General features: G+C 39.2%; 1 long non-coding RNA gene across 1 annotated transcript in view; it reads left to right on the top strand.

Annotated features, from left to right (window-relative positions):
* The first annotated feature begins 1,941 nt into the window (after window positions 1–1,941).
* LOC306802536 overlaps window positions 1,942–20,221 on the top strand; it is a 107,841-nt gene continuing 89,561 nt past the window's right edge. Inside the window, exon 1 of the long non-coding RNA XR_013774395.1 lies at window positions 1,942–1,964. This is a non-coding gene — a long non-coding RNA (uncharacterized lncRNA). The remainder of the gene's footprint in view (window positions 1,965–20,221) is intronic.

The following is a 20,221-nucleotide window of genomic DNA, read 5'->3' as shown; positions in this document are numbered from 1 at the left end:
TCTCAGCCAATAAAATTTTTTTCAACTCAATGAAAATCAGTTCTACTCTTCATTTTTTGAAATTGCATCATTTCTGTATATACTCTCTAATCTGCTCAGAAACACCACAGCATTTTCCTGTGTATGAAGCTGTAAAGAATATAATCTCTTATCATCATGACCAATATGTGTTTTATGTTCTTGATACAATATAGCAAAGAAGAAATTGAAGATAGAACATGATCTCTTTGAAAAGAAAGGTCTAAACTACATTTTGAATATTTCTTTCATTAAACTAGGAACAGACTGATTCATGTTCTACTTCAGTAACTTCTCATGAAGAAAATACATTTAAAAACTGAGTCTTTTTTCCTTTTCATATTTGTTTTTTCTGTCTGTGAAGCTTTAAAAAATGGAATCCATAATGAAATTATTTTCTCTGTAAAGCTGAGAAATTGAAGCTAATCCTATTTTACCTACATGATGATTTCATCATAAATATCTAGCTATCATGTTGTAATGGCCAGTCAGATTTAATATATAAATCGTAATTCATGATAACTTTTAGTAGACTTTGAAATAGCAATTATGTCAAAAGAATTTGCAAAATAGCAGTTTTTACAAATGTTAAAGCTATATTAGAGTTGGTTTTCTTTATTGTTAACCAAGCTGCAGGGAGTAAAAGTAATTTTGCATTCGAAAGAAGGCACAGCATTGGGTTTAAGTATGAAATGTTTTACTGACTTCTGGTAGTAATAGTGGACTGCAGCATCTGAGAGGAGCTTGTAATGGGTTTTTAATTTTTTACTAGCATTTCCCCTGCCTTTTACCTCAGTGCTCGTGAAAAAGGGAAATTCAGGAAAAAAAAACTCTGTTTCTGAGGGTAAATCAAGTCACACATTGCCAAAAGTGTTTAAAGCAAGGATTCAAGATTCAAACTGGTTACAGGAAAGTCAATTGATTTGAAATGGTCTGCAAGATTTCCCCAGTGTCTACCATGGCAGGGACTAAAGAAACCAAGAAACCAAGGTGACTTCTCCAAGGACTGTCCTTTCCTTGGGAAAGTAAACACCAAATGTTTAGTTGCCAGTATTTCTGTATTGCCTGGGACACCAGGTTCTACAAATATGTTTATACTTACCCCTAGCAAGGGCCTGCAGCAAGGGCAGCCCCATCCAAGGGAGGTGATGGGGGCATGCAGCCAAGGGAGTGTAATTTCTCTCCCCAAAAGAGCCTTTGAGCCTCACAAGATGGGTTTCTTCTTTTATAGTGCCATCATTTTAATTAGCAGAAGCACTGAAATTATCTGATGGCAGTATTGTAATGACCTCAGCTAATGCACTGGTTTTAGCACTGCGTTTTAAATGAGCTAATGAATCTAGATGTGGCATGAAAATATTCCAACAGGCATTTTATAGTATTTCTGTATAGATGAAACTGCAGTTATAGTTATTAAAATGTTCTTGTAAGCCAGTAGCATTATAGTTCTCCTGCCCCTTACAACACTGTTTGCACTAGTGTTAGCTTTTGCCACTGTGATTTTCAAGCATGCATTTTTATCCAGACCATAGCATGATCCACTTTTGTCTAGTTTAATCAGTCTCACAGGAGACCCCCTGACCTGCTTGCCTAGAAAAGTGAGAAAATAGAAATTCACTTGATAGTCTTGTGACCTGGAGTCAGAAATCAAATTGCAGTATCTCTCAGGAGCACTAAAATTCACTTTCAAGAAGCCATGTATTTAGAGGCACCAGCCTAAGCTCCTATTAGAAGGTGAGACCTGAGACAAGTAACTTGTAAATAAAACAAATAAGGCTACTTGTATGCTGCCACTTCAAATTAATTGACTTCAACTGTTGAAGGTATTTAATGGAGTTGCTTAGATTTTGGGTTTGGAAGTGGGCAGAATTGTGCAGGCTGCTTATTGAGCACTGTGCCTTCTGTTTGTGTTACAGATGATCAGTGAATAGTGTGGCCATTTGCAGGTAATTTGCAACATTGTCCTTTGATTTTGACCTCTCCCATTTAATGGAAAAGACATGACTTTTTTAGCTTAATAATAAAATATTGCTTTTAAGGTTAGTGATATATGCCCAAAGATAATGCTTTACTGGCTGTGTGTCATTCATTGAATCAGTTATGTACCTAAAGAGGTATCTGCTAACCAAAGAAAGAGCTAGAAATATTTTGTCTTTTTCCCTGTGGGACAGCAAACATCAATCAGTAGATCTGATCCAGAATAAACTGCAGTGATTTTTTTCCTGCAGAATTTAAAAGTGAAATTCCCATCCTCTTGATTTTATGAGGCTAAAGGCATAGTACTGTTGAAACTAGATAAAGTATTTAATGGAGTAAGGCAATAATGTGGATAGGAGTGTCAGAATCTAACCATTGAACACTAAATAATTAAAAGTGAGATCATAATGAAATTCCCTTCTCCCTACAGGTGGCTATTTTTTTCCATAACCTTTTTGTTAAATGCTAGGAATAAGATGTAAATAAAACAGGCAAAGGCATTAAGTTGCATTACAACTGCTTTTAACTTTAATGGCATTCCCTGAATCTGAAATAACCACTGTTATTTACAACTTGACCTCTTTGATCTGGCAGTAACTTAGCCCCTTAAGCTAGAAGGTAACACAGTCAATTATTCCTCAGCACTGTTTTAACAGGAGACTTGTCCCTTCTAATGTAGATTCAGTAAAATTGATAATGTTTGCCTTATTTTTTCCTTTGCATAAGCAGAGTGGCAAGTGATTCGATTTATGCTTTTTAATGATGAAATAAAAATGTTCTTCCTGATCCATCACCTAAACTTCTATGACTTAATTTCAATTATTCTTCTCTTACTCGAGTTTTACTCTTTCCTCTCCCATATAGGCAAAATATACAGGAAAAAAAGCTACACAATGAATTCAAATATTGCCTAAAGCAATCCAGGGGCATGTTGAGAATGTGTTGAGAATGTGTTTATATTACACTAGGTACAGATAAGTTATATTAGAGTAGATAGAGAAAAGTGCTTGTGATTTGAGTTCTGCAGCAGATTTCTCCTTGCAGCCTGGTGTGGTTATATGCACTATGACAAGAAACCTTTCAGAAATTCAATCTTCAATCATATTTCCTACCTTTTTCTACCTATCTGGAACTTTCCTTTTTTCTCTCACTTCTTTACCAAATTAACTGTGGGACATTATTTCTCTAAGTTGCTGCTTGTAAAAGAGCCCAGAGATCTCCTTCCACCTTCTGTGCTGCAGCTCAGCTTCAGGGAATTTTCTCTGTCAAGGCTGTGTGAACTTCCAGGTAGCTATTTTGTTTTGTTTTCCCTTTGTTATAAAGCTGAAAAATAGGGCCACCAAACACCTCCTTTCTCTATACACTCTTAAATGTCTGTGTCTCTTGATGCAGAGCACCATATGAGATAGTGCCAGAAGATGCTAAGTTTGCATCTGCCTTCTACTGGGATAAAAAGTAGGAATGAATGAAAATCCTCAAAAATATCTATGGTGGCTGGGGGACCTTAGCAGCTTTACCCTTACAAAGTATGATCAGATTGTTTCTAAGATATCAGATATTGCTGGATGTGGTTCTTGCCTGTAGGCAATTTGGTTCTGCAGATGGGGACAGGAATGTTTCATTCTGCCAGTCCTCTGTGAAACACAGATGGAGCCCAGAGAGCAGGAAGGGAACCCTCCTGTCATCCTGATTGTCTCCAAGGAGGCAAGATGTGTGTGGGAAGCATGAAGGACTCATTAGAGACACAAGGTAGTTTGAGAGCAGGAGATAACTGGTGGCAGAAGAGAGCATTTTTGTGAGGAAAGGGAGAAAACCTCACCATGGGAGGAATGTATATAGGAGTCCAGGCATGTTTGTTTTTGCAGGTTCTTGGTTTATTTGTGGAAGATATGAGGCTTCAAATAGAGATTAAATGAGGAGAAGACCCAAAAGGGTCCATAGATCAAGGGGTAAACAAACCAGTTTCAGAAAACTCATTCCTTTAGAAAGAGGAAGCAACAGTCGGTCTTTAAATATAGAGACTTTCTGCTTCTGAGGTCAGTAATTTTGAATGCTATTAAGCACTGGCCAGATCCCAGGACTTCAAGATTTAATGTGGGGTTTGACACTTTCAGAAGTTGTTTTGTTTACAAAAGGAATCTCTATTTTGTCTCCTACTCTTGAAAAGGATAGAAAGGTTTCAATGAACTATTGTGACCAGCCATGCTTTAGAAGAAAATACACAGTTCACCTCAGTGTTCACTGCTTCTCCAAGTCTGTCTCTGGAGTTATTTCAACTATGATTAAGATTTCCAATTATATTACAGCTGGAAGGATAAAACACATCAATGAAAGCAGAATAAAACTGCAGGTCAACCTGAGGACAATAAAGCAGCCAAGCCACAGGGAACAAGAAAGAAATTCACTAATAAAAATCTAAGTTGTTATGAAATGCCTTTCAGTCCAACTTCTCAGAGCAAAAATGCACATTTCTGTTTCTTTTAATCTGGAAGAAACTGAGGCATAAGGTACTGAAATGACAAAGTGAAAGGGCAAATGCAGAGAAATTCCTGTAAACATGGAACATAAAGAGATGTCATTTGCCACAGAAAACTGTCAGAAGCCTGTTGGAAGGCAATTTTCTGTGCCCAAGTTGTATTTCTTATTTTCTTTCATTTTTGACAGGAAAAACCTATCCTTTTCTGTATTTCTCTAGGAAGTACATTCTAGAGGAAAGAACCATAAATTTGGGCTAAATTGGAAAAATTTAGTATTTAGTTTGATTTCTGCTTCAGAATGTAGTATAGAAATAGGATAAATAAAAATTTCATTAAAAAATTAAATTCTTTATTCAGAGAGTACTTTGATGTGACATTCTGACATTATAGTTCCTGCATTTTTTTTTCCAATAGTATTCACCAAAATTCAGACAGTTTAGTAAAGTTTTTTTTTAGTTTTGTCTGAAGAACTGCGTTCTCTGATGGAAAAATGTTCCCTTAACATTTTTTGTCTATCTCAATTTCAGTCATGTACCTATACTATCCTTCTGCTTATACAGAATTGTCCCCTGAAGTATATTTTACCAATGCTTTGTCCAGTCTTGCTATAAATGTCTCAGACAATGAGACTCCCACTGAAAGATTACTCCACAGTCTAATAGATCTGTCAGAAAGATTTTCCTGAAACTCAGACTATATTTGCCTTGTCTTAATTTGGGATGTCATGGAGCAGCTCATGAAATGCAAGCATAGTAAATCACTTGAACCAGATGGTATTCATCGGGGGGTTCAGAAAGAAATAAAGTGCAAAAGAGGGAAGATACTGGCAATAAATCATTAAAAATAGCAGCTGTTCCCTTTAAAAGAGAAAATCTAGCCTGTACTTAGAATAAAAATTATTATTCTTTTTTGACTGAATAAAAGATCATTTTCAAGAATGGAAGCCTGATGAGCTTAATCTCAGCTTCAAGGAAATCTACTAACAATCTAACTACAGACCAAGTATTAGATGATTATAATTTTAGACCAAACCATGGCATCTCCCACAGGGGTAAATAATGACTCTCTGGTGTGAGAGAAATCTTTGTAAGAAAAACAGCCATAATTGTTAGGAAATTTCTTTCTAGAAAAAAAAAATCATAACTGAATGGCTTTAACATTCTTGGATTTTAAAAAAAGTTTCTGGAAAGGAATCTGGAAAGGAGTCTCTAGAAGAGGGGTTCATGGGAGGGGGAGTTTGCTATTACTGAGCTGGATGATGTAAATGAAGGCTCCCAGTGCTAACATCTTGGGAGGCAGCAGGGAAGGAGTTTATCACACCAGGTGTCCAAACCTGCAGTAGCAATGTCTGTCATGATAAGATATTTATTTCACTTTAAAATGCAATGTGCTTGCATTACAATAGGCAGGGTGAAGGAAATACACTGAGCAAATGGAGCATGAGCAAGTTGAGATTTGTGATGGTCCCTAGGTCTGATGGCAACCCTTTTTTCTCCTCAGCCTCCAAAAGAATCCTTTATCTCAGCCAGCAACCACAGGAAATTCAGTGCATCCTGCTCTACTTTGGATAAATTTTCCATCAGTGGAATTTAAATAACAAATAAACCTCTCCCTGTGAAGTTTGTCAATTATCTCATAGGTAACTCAAAATGTGGCACAAGAAGGGCATATTTCTGTTTTCTTAAGAAGCATATATTTGTATTAAAAATCAGAGCAAGACAAATTGGTATTTCCATACAAAGATGAGGAATTACATTTATTATTATTCAGATCTTATCTCAAATTATGTTAGAAATTTAGCAGGTATTCCTGGGGCTTGAACCACCTGTTGAGAAAATCTTCCTGATTACTGTTGCATGAACAAGTTATAGGAACTGAATTGTGAACAGATATAGCAAAAGTAGTCAAAGAAAGAGAAGCACAGAGAGCAAAGAGCTGCTGGGAGTCATGTAAAAAGCCAGAGAGGACTGATGGTTTTAGAAGAATTATTCATTCATCTTAATGCTTTGGGCAAGCAAAGGTAAATTATTTCTTTTCTGCCATGTCATTGTGGTGCCTACTTGGTTCCTTTGGATTTTCTCTCTGTAGGACTGTCATGGTGGCTCCATAATTCTGCTACACCCATGGCATCAAAGGAATCTGCTAAACTTACTTCCTAGCATTCACTTTTTGTCTTCTGTAGGCATCACCCATTCAGCCCTGACTCTGCCTGCTGACATGTCCCACCTGCATTTGCACTAGGTAAAGTCTAAGTCCCCATAGAAAGTGCTGGAATCCTTGTGTGGAAAGACTGATCTACAGCCTACAGACAACCCAGGAGGATATATCTGAAGACCTGATTTATTTCTGCAGAAGGGGCTTGGGGGAAAGGGATTGTTGCAAATACTAACTCCTCCAAAGGTTTTTCATCTCAAAAAACCTGGAAGGCTGCCCCAGAGTCAGTACCAGCACTGTTCCTACAGCACAAATTTTACTTGTGGTTATTTTGACTTGAAAACTGTCAGCAGAAAGAGTGGAGAACTCCATGTAAGCATGTAAGGATTGCTATAGAAGTCTTTGGAAAAAATTTTACATTGGCTTAACTAGAAATGTGTCAAAGGCTTTTCTCACTAGAAACTGATGTATTGTACAACAGTATATTTACTGTTCAAAATAATCATTAAAAGACAGATTCGTACAATTTCACAAGTACTTTGGCACAGCACTGCAGTATTTTACACCTGCCTGCCCTTCCACAAAGTGACAGAGCTGCAGTCTTAAAGCAAAGTGTATTTGAGATCCTGTCCCTGTATTATCTTGGACTCCTCCACAAAGCAGAAATTTTAGGCAGCTTACTGAGACACACTTCCTTTCCCACTACTAGCTGATGCCCAAATGTAAATCTCTGTAAGAAATCCAAATTCCAGATAATTTTCCACACAGATCTGAGCATATTCTGCTTGGATTTAGTAGTATTAGCACTGAAATCCATGTGCAAGGGAACTGGACCTGATAAAGAAGAGAATGTGTTCCATTTTTGTGATTTCTTAACAAGATGGCTAAATCTTAAGAACAAGCAAAACAACAAGAAAGAAGTCCCCAAGCAATGATAGTTTCTTTTGCCAAATGTAAAAATTCACGAGTCACTTGAGAAAGGTGTGCTCTGTGGTCCTCCAGCAGCCCTAGTGCCATGATTATCCCAAGTGGGAGATGCACTGTAGTGCTCCTTATGCTGCTCACACCCAGGTTTGTTTCTCTCAGTCTGCAAGGGGATGCAGCCCCTACAAGGTCAGGAAGCAGCCATGGCTTGCTCCTATTGCCAAGACTACAAAGTGCAATAGAAAACAAGGATACAGCTGCTGCCATCCAGTTTGATCCTTACTTTTTTTTCCTCATACCACCCTTCCAGTATTATTATTTTCATGCCTTCAGCTGAATTTGTTTGATATGCAATAGACTCCCAGAATATAATCAAATTCCAAAGTAGCCTCTTTGACTGAAAGCTATTTTTGGAACACTATGAAACCACTCACACGAAACCTTTGAGATTTCTCAAAATATATTTGTTTTGTTTTGCATTCTTCTCTTTTTGAGGTTTGCATTTTTACAGGGTAATCACTATACTGTGAGCGCTGCAGAAACCTCTCCTTTGCATTGTTGTAGGAGCTTAGTTTGGAAGAACTGCTAGAGATATTCAGAATTTACCATAAAACAGCTTTTATTCCCTCTAATGATTTTTGTCATTAATTATGCTCTACTTCTCAGAGTTGTTATCTGGAATTTCTACCAACCTATAATAGAGAGGGGCAGACACATAACCCAGTTGATAATCAGTGCTGTGGGGCATCAAATGGGTTCTTCCTGGTGTCTAGATCCATGGTAGGCCATTGAAGTTGATAGACCATTCCATTTTCATTTAGAGCTAAGTTCATATTAGTTTGTGTCGCTGCCTGAGTAATTAGCATAATTTTAATCTACTGCTTTGCCAACATATTAGTACCATGCTGCAAAGCCTTGCTGGTTCACATCTCTTTGAAGGTTGCTCCCAGAGTTGTCTAATCATTTCCTTCCAGGAAAGGAAGCATTGCCTTGTTCTGGTTGGCTTGGAGTAGGGTGGTAATGAAGTCCCATCTGAGTATGGTCCTTCTCCACTTAGAGCAGGCTCTTAGACCCAGAATTCTCCAGTTAAACATACAATGCACAAATGTGGTGAAGACCTCACCACTTTCAAACACACAGAAAAAAATCTTTGATTGGGAAAAAAAAAAAAAGATAGACTTCCAATATAGGGATTATATCCTGTGAAAGGAAAACATTGTGCTTTTTTGCCCTTTTTGTAGATAAAACATTAGTGGATAAAATAGGGGATCATATTCCTCTTTTGAAAAACTTACGACTTAGAGATTTGAAGAAAAATCAATGTGACATTTGAATACACTTTGAAGTTCTCTCACAGCTTGAAACTTCACAACTTTTGTCTCTCCCTTTTTTATCAACTATATTCATTACATTTCCATATAAAGCAGCCTCCGTGTTAAATACCATCTCTCTCCCTCTTGCTCTTTTCCTCTTGCTTACTCTCTTTTCCCATTTTCCCCCTCCTGGCACTTTGCTCTCCAAGAGTACTGAACACTTTCTCTCAAAGGTAGCAGCACACCATTCAATTAAAGCTCCGGCCTTTGTAAGGACAGATAATAACTTTGATCGCTGCATTTGTCTAATTAAGGGACAGGCCTCTGGTTTAAAGGGGCTCCTCTCTCGCCTTTGAAACAGCGAGCTCGTGATGAGTTTTCCGCGGCTCCAGCGCGGTAGGACAGTCCCAGTCCCCTTTGGTGCCAGGTCTATCTGCAGCCCGCAGCCCGCCCGTCCCTGTCCCAGGGCCGGCGATTAGGCGGCGCCCCGCTGGCTGCAGACGGAGTGAAGCGGAGCGATAAGGGGAGCTGCCTTGCTGCCCTGCCTCAGATCGGCGCGGGGAGAGCAGCTCTTCACAGGCAGCCCCTGTGCACGCCGCTCAAACCAGCGTGCGGGAAATATCGGGGTAATTACCGAGCGCAGGGAGGGGGTCTGCGCCTGTCAGCGGCATTGAGAATGGATTCGGAAACTCGCTCAGCAGATTAATTGATCCTTCTTCTGCAGCCCGTCTTTTGAATAATTCTCGCAGCAGCGGCACATAGCCAAAAGTTGGGAGTGTAGCGTGCCGAGGAGAGGCATCCTCATGCACAGACGTGTATTTACTGGCGTCTGCATCAGGCTTTCTTCTCCGCCAGAGCATTAAGAATTTTAGCGATAATTCATGCTTGGTAAATTTGTTTTCTGTAATAAGATCAGCCCCACAAAGGGAGAATGAAAAGCAGTGCTGCCTGTGCTTCCTTATCAGCGGTGATGCCAGCTAAGCGCTGTGATCGCAGGAAGCTGCTCCGCGGTGCTCTCCCCGCCGCTTAATTCAGCTCACTCAGAAAAGAGTTCGCGCAGTTCTGGTTTTGTGTTTCACACCAGCGAAGCGCCAGTTGAGTGGAGCGGTGGTGGCCAGCGGCCCCATGGAGATGGGCCAGCTCCTCTCCATGGCGGCAGGCCACTCAAGCGGCCATCAGCCGAGCTGGGGAGATGAGTACCAGCCTCTCGGCTCCTCTGCCCCTGCCCTCGCTCTTCCCAGCTGGTGGAGGAGGGAAACTGGCAGCGAAAGCCTTGATGCTGAACCCACTTGTCAGGCTGGCCTGGCAGAGGATGTGCCAGCAGGAGGGAAATGGTGCACGGCGTAGTAGAGATGCACATGTGTGTCCTCTGTAGCTGCTGGGCACCAGCAGGTATCTGTGACTAAAGCAGGGAAGGATGGGCAGCAAGGAGAGCTTGCAAGTCCTGCTCTCCTGAGTGGCTAATATTAATTGCTCATTTAAAGGAAATAGAATAATATTTTGTGATTTAGATGCTGTGCTGCAGAGAGGATTTCAAAAGTCTTTATTAGCACTATCCTAGCGTCTTGAGATAGAGCTAGCGTCAAAAATGTCCTGATCTAATTTTAAATACTTGTATTTGCACAGAATGATCTGTTACCTTGGCAGTTTCTGTCACAGGGCACTGTTCAAGTCAGTTGGCACACAAATTGCTATCATACTAAAATACAGTGAAGAGAGCAATTAAAATCCATTTCTATGATGGTTGTCAGCTTCTTCATACAGGACTTTTCTGGTATTGTAGAAGCTCTCTTTAAGGCCCAAAACTGACAAGTTGTGAAGTGTTTTCCCCATCTCCATTTTCTCCTGCCTTCACCAATGTTATTGGTACATCTGTGAGTGTCATATCCCTCACTCACAAAATACCAAAGGCCAGACAGTTAAATTGCAAATGTTTGTTCAAGGGAAATTTTGTACTGAAATTATGTGGGTTTGAGAGACCAAAGATCCACATGACTCGCAGCCGGGCAGATGTCTGATCTGCCACCAACACGTGCATTTCTCTTTTGCAGGCATATCCACATGAAAAGTCTGTCATTGCTGGCATACTCAGTCACACCACAAGCCCCTGAATTCTGCATAATGCCCTCAGCAACCCTTATTTCTTGTTTGGTGTTAAGAAGTTTTCACATGGAAAATTCCCTATAGTATAGGCAGATGGATTTAAGACAATTGCTGGGACTACTGTGACTACATGCTTATACACCTCCATCCTTCTGTCCTATAAAGTGGTGAGAAACATGTCTGGCTGATTTCACAGGGTCTCCTTCAAGTATTCTCATATGTTTTGATCCACAGGTCTTACATTTTTTCAGTCTTGGATATCATGATAGAATAGAAAGAATCACAAATCTTGTTTGTCACTATGAATTTCACCTGTGTTTGCATTACAGTGCAAAACAGAAGGGTCCAGCTTCAACTGCACTCCATTTTACATCCAGGTTTACCCTTATACCTCAGGGACTGAGGTGCCCCTACAGAGCTAAAAATGTCAGGTTATCTCCTTTCCTGCCTGTTTTTGGCCATAGTTTGGTTGTTGATGAGCAGTCAAAGTAGGTATATGCTCAGGCAGAAGGCTGAGGACCTGTCAGCTGCTCCAGCTAGCTCCAAGGGTAGTGATAGTCACAGGATTTCACTTCCTAAGGCTGTCACAGACCAGGAAAGCTCAGAGAACTACTCTTAAATACACTAACCACTAGTCATATAAAGAGATTCTCAACAGGCCAGTGGAGAAAATTCTTTTAGCTGTGCATTTTAAAAAATCCACCTGTATCTGTGCAGATGACTGTTTGCAAGTGAAGGCATTCCTGGACCCCAGAGAAGGGGCTGTGGTGTTTCTGTGCTGGGGGTCTGGATGCACCTGTACTGATGATGTCACCCATGTGAGAGCCAATTTTGTTTTGAAAAGAACTGTGTATCTACAGCTTGCACTTGGTCACAACATATGTGAAAATAATATCCTACTGCAAGGAAACCTTTGCTACTATGCACCTTCTTGAAATTAATGTCTAGCTCCTGAAATGTACCCATTCTGAGGAGAAGAAACAAGGCTTGAAAGCACTCCAAAGAACCATGTTGACATCACAGCTGCTGTTTTTAATACCCCACTGTGCAGTGTAGCATCCTGAAAGAGACTAAAAGCCTCTGTCCATCTACTCATGCCAGATCCAAAGCAGGTGGCTTAGAGCTGTCCTTTTCTGGTTGCCAGACCTTCTTTTGGGGATCCATCTTAGAGCCAAGGGTAGTTTTCAGTGGGACTTGCATCAATTATTTATTCTATTTATATGTAGCTAATTAAGTGATCATCCTATAGAATCAGGATACATTTGAAATAGTAATTATTACTCACAAAGCACAAGCTGAACAAATTATTTTCTTTTGTTTATGCCTATAGGCTTTAAAACTGATGATTGAAAGTTTGTCACTTCACCTTGGGATGTAATAATGCTGTTAAAACTGGAGTTAAGGAATAGAATAAGTTTGTTTGATGGGGAAAACCCCAGAATTTTGGTTTCAGAGAAGCTGTAGAGCAAAAATGTCTGTGGGTTGGGCCCAGCTGTGACATCAGAAATATTTTTGAGTTACCTATCAATGTTGAAGGAAGGACCACACCTGATCACAGGAGAGGTTCAGAGATTAGTGGTACCATTTTAATGGGGCAGCATCTCTGCAGATGTGAGATGGTCTCCTGGGCTGCTTCAGAGCCCACTTTAGGAAGGAAACCAGGAGGATGTGCCCCACCATGGAGACTTTTATGATGAAAAAGGAGTACTGAACTGGGCTCCTGCATGCAAATGTGTTTTGTTATGATGGTGTCTGCATGGATGGGTTTGTGTTTCTGTTCAAGCCATTATACTGTCAGACCAAGTTAAATAAAATAAGGTTCTTCATACTCCTTGAGTAAGCAAAAGAAGTATAAGATGTGCTAGGATTCACCTGACTTAGATTCTCAAAGTTTTTTGTATAATCAGCAAGACTGTAAAAGTGCTGCTTTTGAATTTTTAGCAACCCTTTGATACCTCTGTAGTCTCAGTCCATTCCCAGGGTTAACGAAAGCCTAGTTCAAGATTCTCAACACTGTCAGTAGTGGGATCACCAGCTGGAAGTGGTGCAAAAGGGCACTTTGAAAGATGATAATTTGCAACTGCTTTGCATGGAAGTAACTTCTCATTTCTTCTTCCTTTTCTCTTCTATGCTGTCTTTATTGTCTTGGAAGAAGTATGACTGAGAAAAGATGTCTCAGAGATTTATTAAAATCATATGGGATCCTGTACTAGTTAAACCTTTGGGAATTCTCACCTGATAAACTTTATCTTGGATCAGTTGTAGTGTTGAGCATTTTTTTTTTTTTAATCACTTCCTTGTGTTTTGTTTTAGAATAACCTGTGACTGCAGCTGGGAAATTATTGTTGTATGAGAGTGCTCTTGCAGAAATACGACCTCCTGCAGTGATACAAATGTGGTGGGCTTTAGTTTTAAATTATGAATTATTGCAGTTCCTTTGATTTACGTTGAACATTTTAATGTACAAAAATAAGAGGGAAAGTTTTATTTCTGCTTGACCTCATGTGATGAATTCTAATGAGAGGAGTTCAAGTTTTTAAAATAGAAGAGCTAAGGCCATTTAATTGCATTGTTTTCCATATTTCTTTTCACTTTTATTTCTAAATAATTTATCCTTTGGAGTTACTCTGTGTGAGAGCAAAAGGCACCCTTTCTGGAGCCAATGGGAACAACCACCTATGATTATTATTGGTTTAGTTCAAGTGCTGTAGGAAATAACCAACCCTGTGCACATGGCAACTATTTTAGAGACATCTCAATAAAAATATATAGAAAGATAGACAAGATGAATGGGTGAATTAATCAGAACCAAGCCTTTCTGTCTTTTTACATGGGATGCTCAGCTCACTGATAGCTGGAGCTATTCTGTGCAAATGAGTTGGCAGGATTGAGAACTTAGCTAACAAGTTGTGCAGAAAGTAGGCAAAAGATCAATCTTCATTTTGATATAATCAAATTAAAGAAAAATAAGAAACTGAGGGTTTTTTTCAAAATAAAAGGGAAAAGAAGAAAAGGATAGGGGAAAATACAGCTGGAAAAAAAAAATCAGAAGAAATTAGTTTAGCAATCAGAAACAACCCCCACAATTTAGCAAGAAGATGCTTTTTATTTTAACATATTAGTTTAAGAAGATTGATGCATATCTTTTGAACCTGAAATTTATACTTTCTTATGCTATTGTAGTCTCTGCAAATCTGTTGCTTGAGAATCTTATTTAAAAGGATACTCTCAGTTTTGTGGTCTCTTTGCAGTGGCTCATACAGAACCATTGAGTTTTTGACAGATCCCTGGTCTGTTTCTTCAGTGTGAAGGACAAGCAGGCCTTTTGCCCTGATTTGTGTTTGAATTCTGCTGCCTATCCAGTTCCTCTCTGCCCTCACCCCTGTCTCTATTTGGATCGTCTCCAGTTTCAATTTCAAATCTCTGTGGCAGCTATTTCAGGTAAGCACTGCCTTCCAGTGTACTGCTGGCTCAGTGCAGAAAAAGACACAGGAGAAAGAAAAAGATAAGGAAAAGGGCAAGACTGTTTGAAAGGAGTTTTACCATTATTTTTATTTGCAGTTGCTTTAAGGGTTATTTGTAACAGTCATACATATAACATTTTTAGGACATGTTAAGTCATCAGCAGTGTCTTTAAATTTTATCAAACAACTCAATGTGGAAACCTTGTTCATGTGTTTCACATGCTTGTAAACTGCAGACCATCTTTCTGAAAAATGGAGGGATATGGGTAGACAACCATCTCATAAAAATCTGACAGAGTTCCTCCAGTGAAGTCCCAAGTTCCTGGCTACCATTTTACTCTCAGAGTCTCACTGAATTTTTACATTGCCAGGAATGGCCAGTAGGTTTTCACATCTTTCCTGCAGGAAGATTTCACAAGGGTGGAATTAGAGATGTGACAGAACTTCCCCTTTCTTCAGCATTTAAATTTAATCAAGTCCTTTTGTCTCTGGTGAAGACTTCTTAATTGAAATAGAGATTTTCAGAAGCTGGTTTATTTGGGGTTTTTTCCTGTCTCACAGGCACAGAATTCCAGTTTCTACTTGGTTTAACTAGCTAAAATGATGAGTGGAAGCTGTTTAGAGATGGGGGAAAGCAATGGGAGCAACCACAGGAAGCCCTCCAAGTTGTTCTCAAATCTGGCCTTGTATTTGATCTCTGTCAGGTTGGACCTTTCAGTTTGCCTCATTGTGCCACATCTCACACAAAATGATCCAAAATAAAGTCAAAACAAAACAACTTCTTGTTATCTGCAGCATTAAAACCTAGAGATACATCATCCCAGACACATCAGAAAACATCCCTCTGCTGTATAAAACCTACTTCCCAGCAAAGGCTGTGATGAGGGGGCTCTGTAGTCCCCACACCTCTGCTTTTCTATTTAGCAGAACCAGACATTCCATACTGTCTGCTGTGGGCCAAATTAGTAGGGGGATCAAGCTTAAAAGATGTGCAGTTATGGTCTAGAAATTATCTGGGTGAACACCAGCTATCTATCTCCTCATGTGAAAGTAAGATAATGATAATTAAACTGAAAAGTGCATCTTTTCCACTCCACCAGCACCACCAAGTACTTAAATCAGCTGGGATCCTGATGTGCTGCTAAAGAGCTTAGTCTGCCCAGTTTATGTTCTTTATTCATAACTTGCACCTTTATGCAGAGGTGATAATTTCTTAAAAAATAGCAAATTCAACCACATTATACCTGTCAGACAGCTGCAAATACCTAGAGACTCTATTACACAAAAATGATTGTGTATTCTCCATTTTGGGGAAAAAACAGTGTGTGTCAGATTAATGAGGTTATGAGCAAGTGAGCAGAATAAACCAGTAAAATGTAATTAAGTCATTTAGCACTCCATAAAAACAGGAACACATAAAAAAGTAATGCGAACCACAGGGTGCAGTTACTTACCAGCCCCAGTATGTCAGTAGGACTTAAAGGGGCCCTCTATTTTTTTTTTTTTAATTTTTTTTTTGGTCCATTTTCAGGGTAAAAAAAAAAAAAAAAGAAGCTCAAATCACTTTGAGCTTTTAAAGTTGTCCATCTATGTGCCATCCACATTGTATGTTATGTTCTTCCTCCCTACCTGTTTTCCCCCTTTAAAGTCTTCGGTAGGAGAAGGACCTTTTAAAAGGAATCACTTGATATTTTTTCACACTTTGCAGCTGCAGACACTCACACTTCTTTAGGATTTGTTACCATGTACTCCCTTATGTAGCAGAAGGTGGTAACTCATCAGGATGCAAACACACCAACCAAAATTGCTAGTGTGTGACACACTTTGGTTTTTTGCGTCTGTGTAAGTCACTTCATTAGGGATGCCTGGACAACTGAGCCCTAGGAAGCACTAGAACTGCATCTAGGGAGATGGTGAGAGGGAGTTAATATGTGTTCATTTTAGGACTGAAATAGACTCTCAGAGATAACCCACAGCAGGTGCAGTTCAGAGAAGATATTTTCATTGCAGGGAACAGACATTTCAAATAGTTGTTGTCTATCAAAGGTGGTAAAAGTAGATTTTCATTATGCATAAAGCCATTTTAAATGCCACTGTGCAAGAGGAAAAGGATCAAAGGGAGAGAGCTTAACATGCTTGCAGGGTGTGTTAGATTCCCTCTAGTGGCTGATCTTCCAGAATTTAATAAATTACCATTGCCAGGAGCTAATACAAATATAGTCCCTGCTTTAGCTGGAGTGGTAGATGTTCAGATCATGCTAACAGTATCTGTGGGGAATTTCAGTAAGGCATGGGGCAAGAAGCGGGAGGGAGGAACCAGTGTGTTAGCCAAGAACTGCATCCAGGAAGGGAACTTCTGGAAGAGACACGGGATATGATGTGCCAGCAGTGGCTTGGTGAAGCAGATCAATGGCTCATGTTGTACAGAAGCCTGGATGTAGTGATGGCCTGAGGATTTACATGCTTCATCATAACAGAGCTAAAGAATTGAACTTCAGTAAACACAGAGAAATTCTTTGGCAGGTTCTCATAGGGAGCAGCACAAACACAAAGGGGAGAGTTGGAAGTTTCTAGGGGACAAAACACAAAAAGCAGGCCAGAAAACAATTCATCCCAATGTGAATAAAATAGAGTGGTTGTAATAAAACACTAGAATGCAATACCAGGGGCTATTGAATTACATGAAAATCAAAGAGAAAACATAAGCAGCAACAAGGTGCTGGAGGCTGTAAAATAACACATGACCATGCACAGACATGATCAGAAAGACTAAAGACAAAATGGAATTACAACTAGTGATGGACATAGGAAACAACATAATATTTCTATGAATATAGTTCCTTGATGGGAGATGGGGAGAAATACAATCTCTTGCCTAATGGAGGCAGCAGTGGGAACATTTAGCTTGTTTCTTTTTTTTTATGTTAAAAAATAATGAGCTTGTAATTGCACCTCTGATGCGATTAATAGCAGTTAATGAGAGGACAAGAACTCTGGCCAGATAGTCATAGATCAGGTCAAATAACACTTAGATAGAGTTAGTGTGCTGCAGTCCTTAGGCTGGCTGAAATGTACCCTTGGAGTATTTAAGAGATTAGGATGAGCTGTTGTTGGGTAGTGATTAACACTCTGTAGGGAAGGGTGAATTCCAGAGGAATGCAAGAAGATGGACATAATTCTTACTTTTTTTCAAAAAGGGAAGGAAGAATAAAAGAGATGGGGATTTAGAGACTGACAAGCTGATTTTCTGTACCTTAAGAGAGTGTAAAGATCTTTCCAGCAGTGAGAGGCTGCAGTGATAAGATACAGCAAACATGGATTTATCAAGAATAAATCATATTGGAACAAGACCTCAATGAGCAGCATTGCATCTCCAGTGGGTCCTGTGAGTAGGCAAAGGATGTGACATCAAGGCTTTGGGTCCATTCCCCTGTGTTGTTCTTGTAAGCTGCCTAAGAAACGATGGCCCAGCTAAAACTACAATCAGGGTGATGTAAAACTGAAATCAATAACATAGTGTTCCAAAAAGACCAGAGCAAAGTGCTGTCTCTGCTTAGGACTGAGAGCCCTGTGCACAAATGGGAACAGGCTGCTCAGGTACCTGGCACAGGTGTGACTGGGAGCTTGTACTCTGCATTCTGAGGAATATGCTCCAAATGTGAGCCACCAAGGCAATAGTGCAGCTCCATAGGAAGCTTGTTCCTCCTGTGGGGCTGGCTCCTTTTAAAGTCTTGTAGCTCTGTTTTAAAGAAATGTGCAGGTCAGTGGGAGTTATGGAAGAGAAAAAAGATAACAAGGAGCATGGTTGTCCTCTAAAGTTTCAAGGTCCTTAGTTAAGGGGCAGAAAGTTTCCCTATTCTAGATGATGCTGACCTTTGCAATGCGTAGTTTCAACTTTTTACTCCTAACTTCTTTTTAGACTGTGGAAATAGAAAAGACCATTTTAAAATAAAATAGCCTGACCTTGTACTCACACAGACCTTTCCTGAGTTAATTCCTGTCTTAGTTAACTAAAGAAACTCTTTTAGAGTAACCCCCAAGTTATTGGTAGCATTTACAAATTTAGGAATCTAGCACAGATATTTCTTAAATTGTTTCAGTGATGAGTAAAAATGTCAGCTTAAATTCTACTCTTTTGACTTGTACTTCTGGATATTGTTATATAATTTTATTATCAAAGTTTTCTTTCCTATTACATAAAGACACAGATCCAGTTATCCCTTAACCTCTTTGTTGAATGAACTACATGGCTGTCGTGGAGTGTACAGGTTTTCTTTCCAATCCACTAATGATTCTCACTGATTTTCTCTGAACCCTCTCCAATTTATCAGCATCTTTGGTGAATCATAGATATCATATTTTATTCATCATATAAACTCCCAAAAATGAAGCTGTAGTGCCAAATGCAGACTTAAAATAATTCCCTTCTGTTTGCCTACAGGAATTTTCCCGTTTATTTTTCCAGGGACAGTATTGATTCTTTTGGATCATGCTGACACTCATGTACTATTATTTGACCACTATCATTCCTAAATGCATTCTGGGGATCCTGAAGTAAATTCCTACTATCCTGTAAGTGTGTCTTACACTTTTTATTCCTGGAAATATTCCTTTACATGTAACTGTGTTACAACACTAAGGGTTTGCTCTTTTGTCTAACCCATCAGGTGTTTTTCTTTTCTATCAGCCATTTTTGTGGCTTAGATTGTGATTTTGTCTGGTCCTCCAGAGCACTGATAAAACTGCTAAAGATATTAGGGCTAAAACCTGATCACTGTACAGCTCTGATAAAAGCTCTGTCTACCACTGATTATCTAATTTCAATCCATTAAAATGTGCTGTGATTGTTTTCTATTGCTCTGAATTCTTGGTCAAAGTCCTAGACCCCGTCAGGTCATCTTGACTAGATGCTGTGTATCATTTGTGACTTACTGAGAGGTGAATATCAGTGTTGAAATTCTACTTCAGATTCTACCGTGTGACTGAATGAAGTCGTGCTAAACACTTGGGAGTCAAAAGCAAAGCTCACACCACACATGAGAAATGCTGTGTGTAGGGGGAGGGATCAATAATTACATTTTAGTGTTGCAGTGCAGTGGTACATAGTTCATCTTTGACTAGTTTCTGTGAAGATCAATGTGAGATTTGAGTGAATTAGTGTGGCTAAGTGTTTGCAACTCAATAGCTGTAAAATTATGATAGATACCTTAATATTACTATATTGGCTTTCTGGATAATCCCACAGAGGTTTTGGTTGTTTTCTTTTGTTTCTAAATCACTTTACTTACATTTGCAACCCAGTTCTGAGTCAAGGTATGAATTTTCCTGACATATTTATTGTGTCTTGTTGTCTGCTAGAGCTTTAGGCATTATCCTTAGTAGCAAATTTATTTAAAGAATATAATCAAAATCCCACCTATATTTATATAGTTTTCTGAAGAAATATTGTATTTTTTCTTTGATCTATTTTTAGGACTTGAAAATTAAAATATTTAGTTTCACTGGATTAATTTACATGCCCTGATTTTTTTATTATATGTATAAAATATCACCATGCACTGATCTAAGTGAACTGAAAAAGGTAAAGAATTGCTGATATTCTCACTTTGCAGTCTGACCCAATTTTTACTGATATTTGAGGAGTTAAGGGCCACTAAGTTAACATATTTTTTCAACTTTGAGTGTCCAAATGCAGTCACTTAGGTTTATGTTTGACTTTGGCATTAAGTCCTGAGTTTCAGAAAAGTGCTGAGCCTTTTCAGTTTCCTCTGAGTGCTGGCAAGTGCCTGCA

This window comes from Erithacus rubecula, assembly GCF_903797595.1.
Source record: "Erithacus rubecula genome assembly, chromosome: 5".
NCBI classification, from domain to species: Eukaryota; Metazoa; Chordata; class Aves; order Passeriformes; family Muscicapidae; genus Erithacus; species Erithacus rubecula.
Note: the sequence above shows the minus strand (reverse complement) of the source record. Positions and strands in the feature narration are given on the sequence as shown.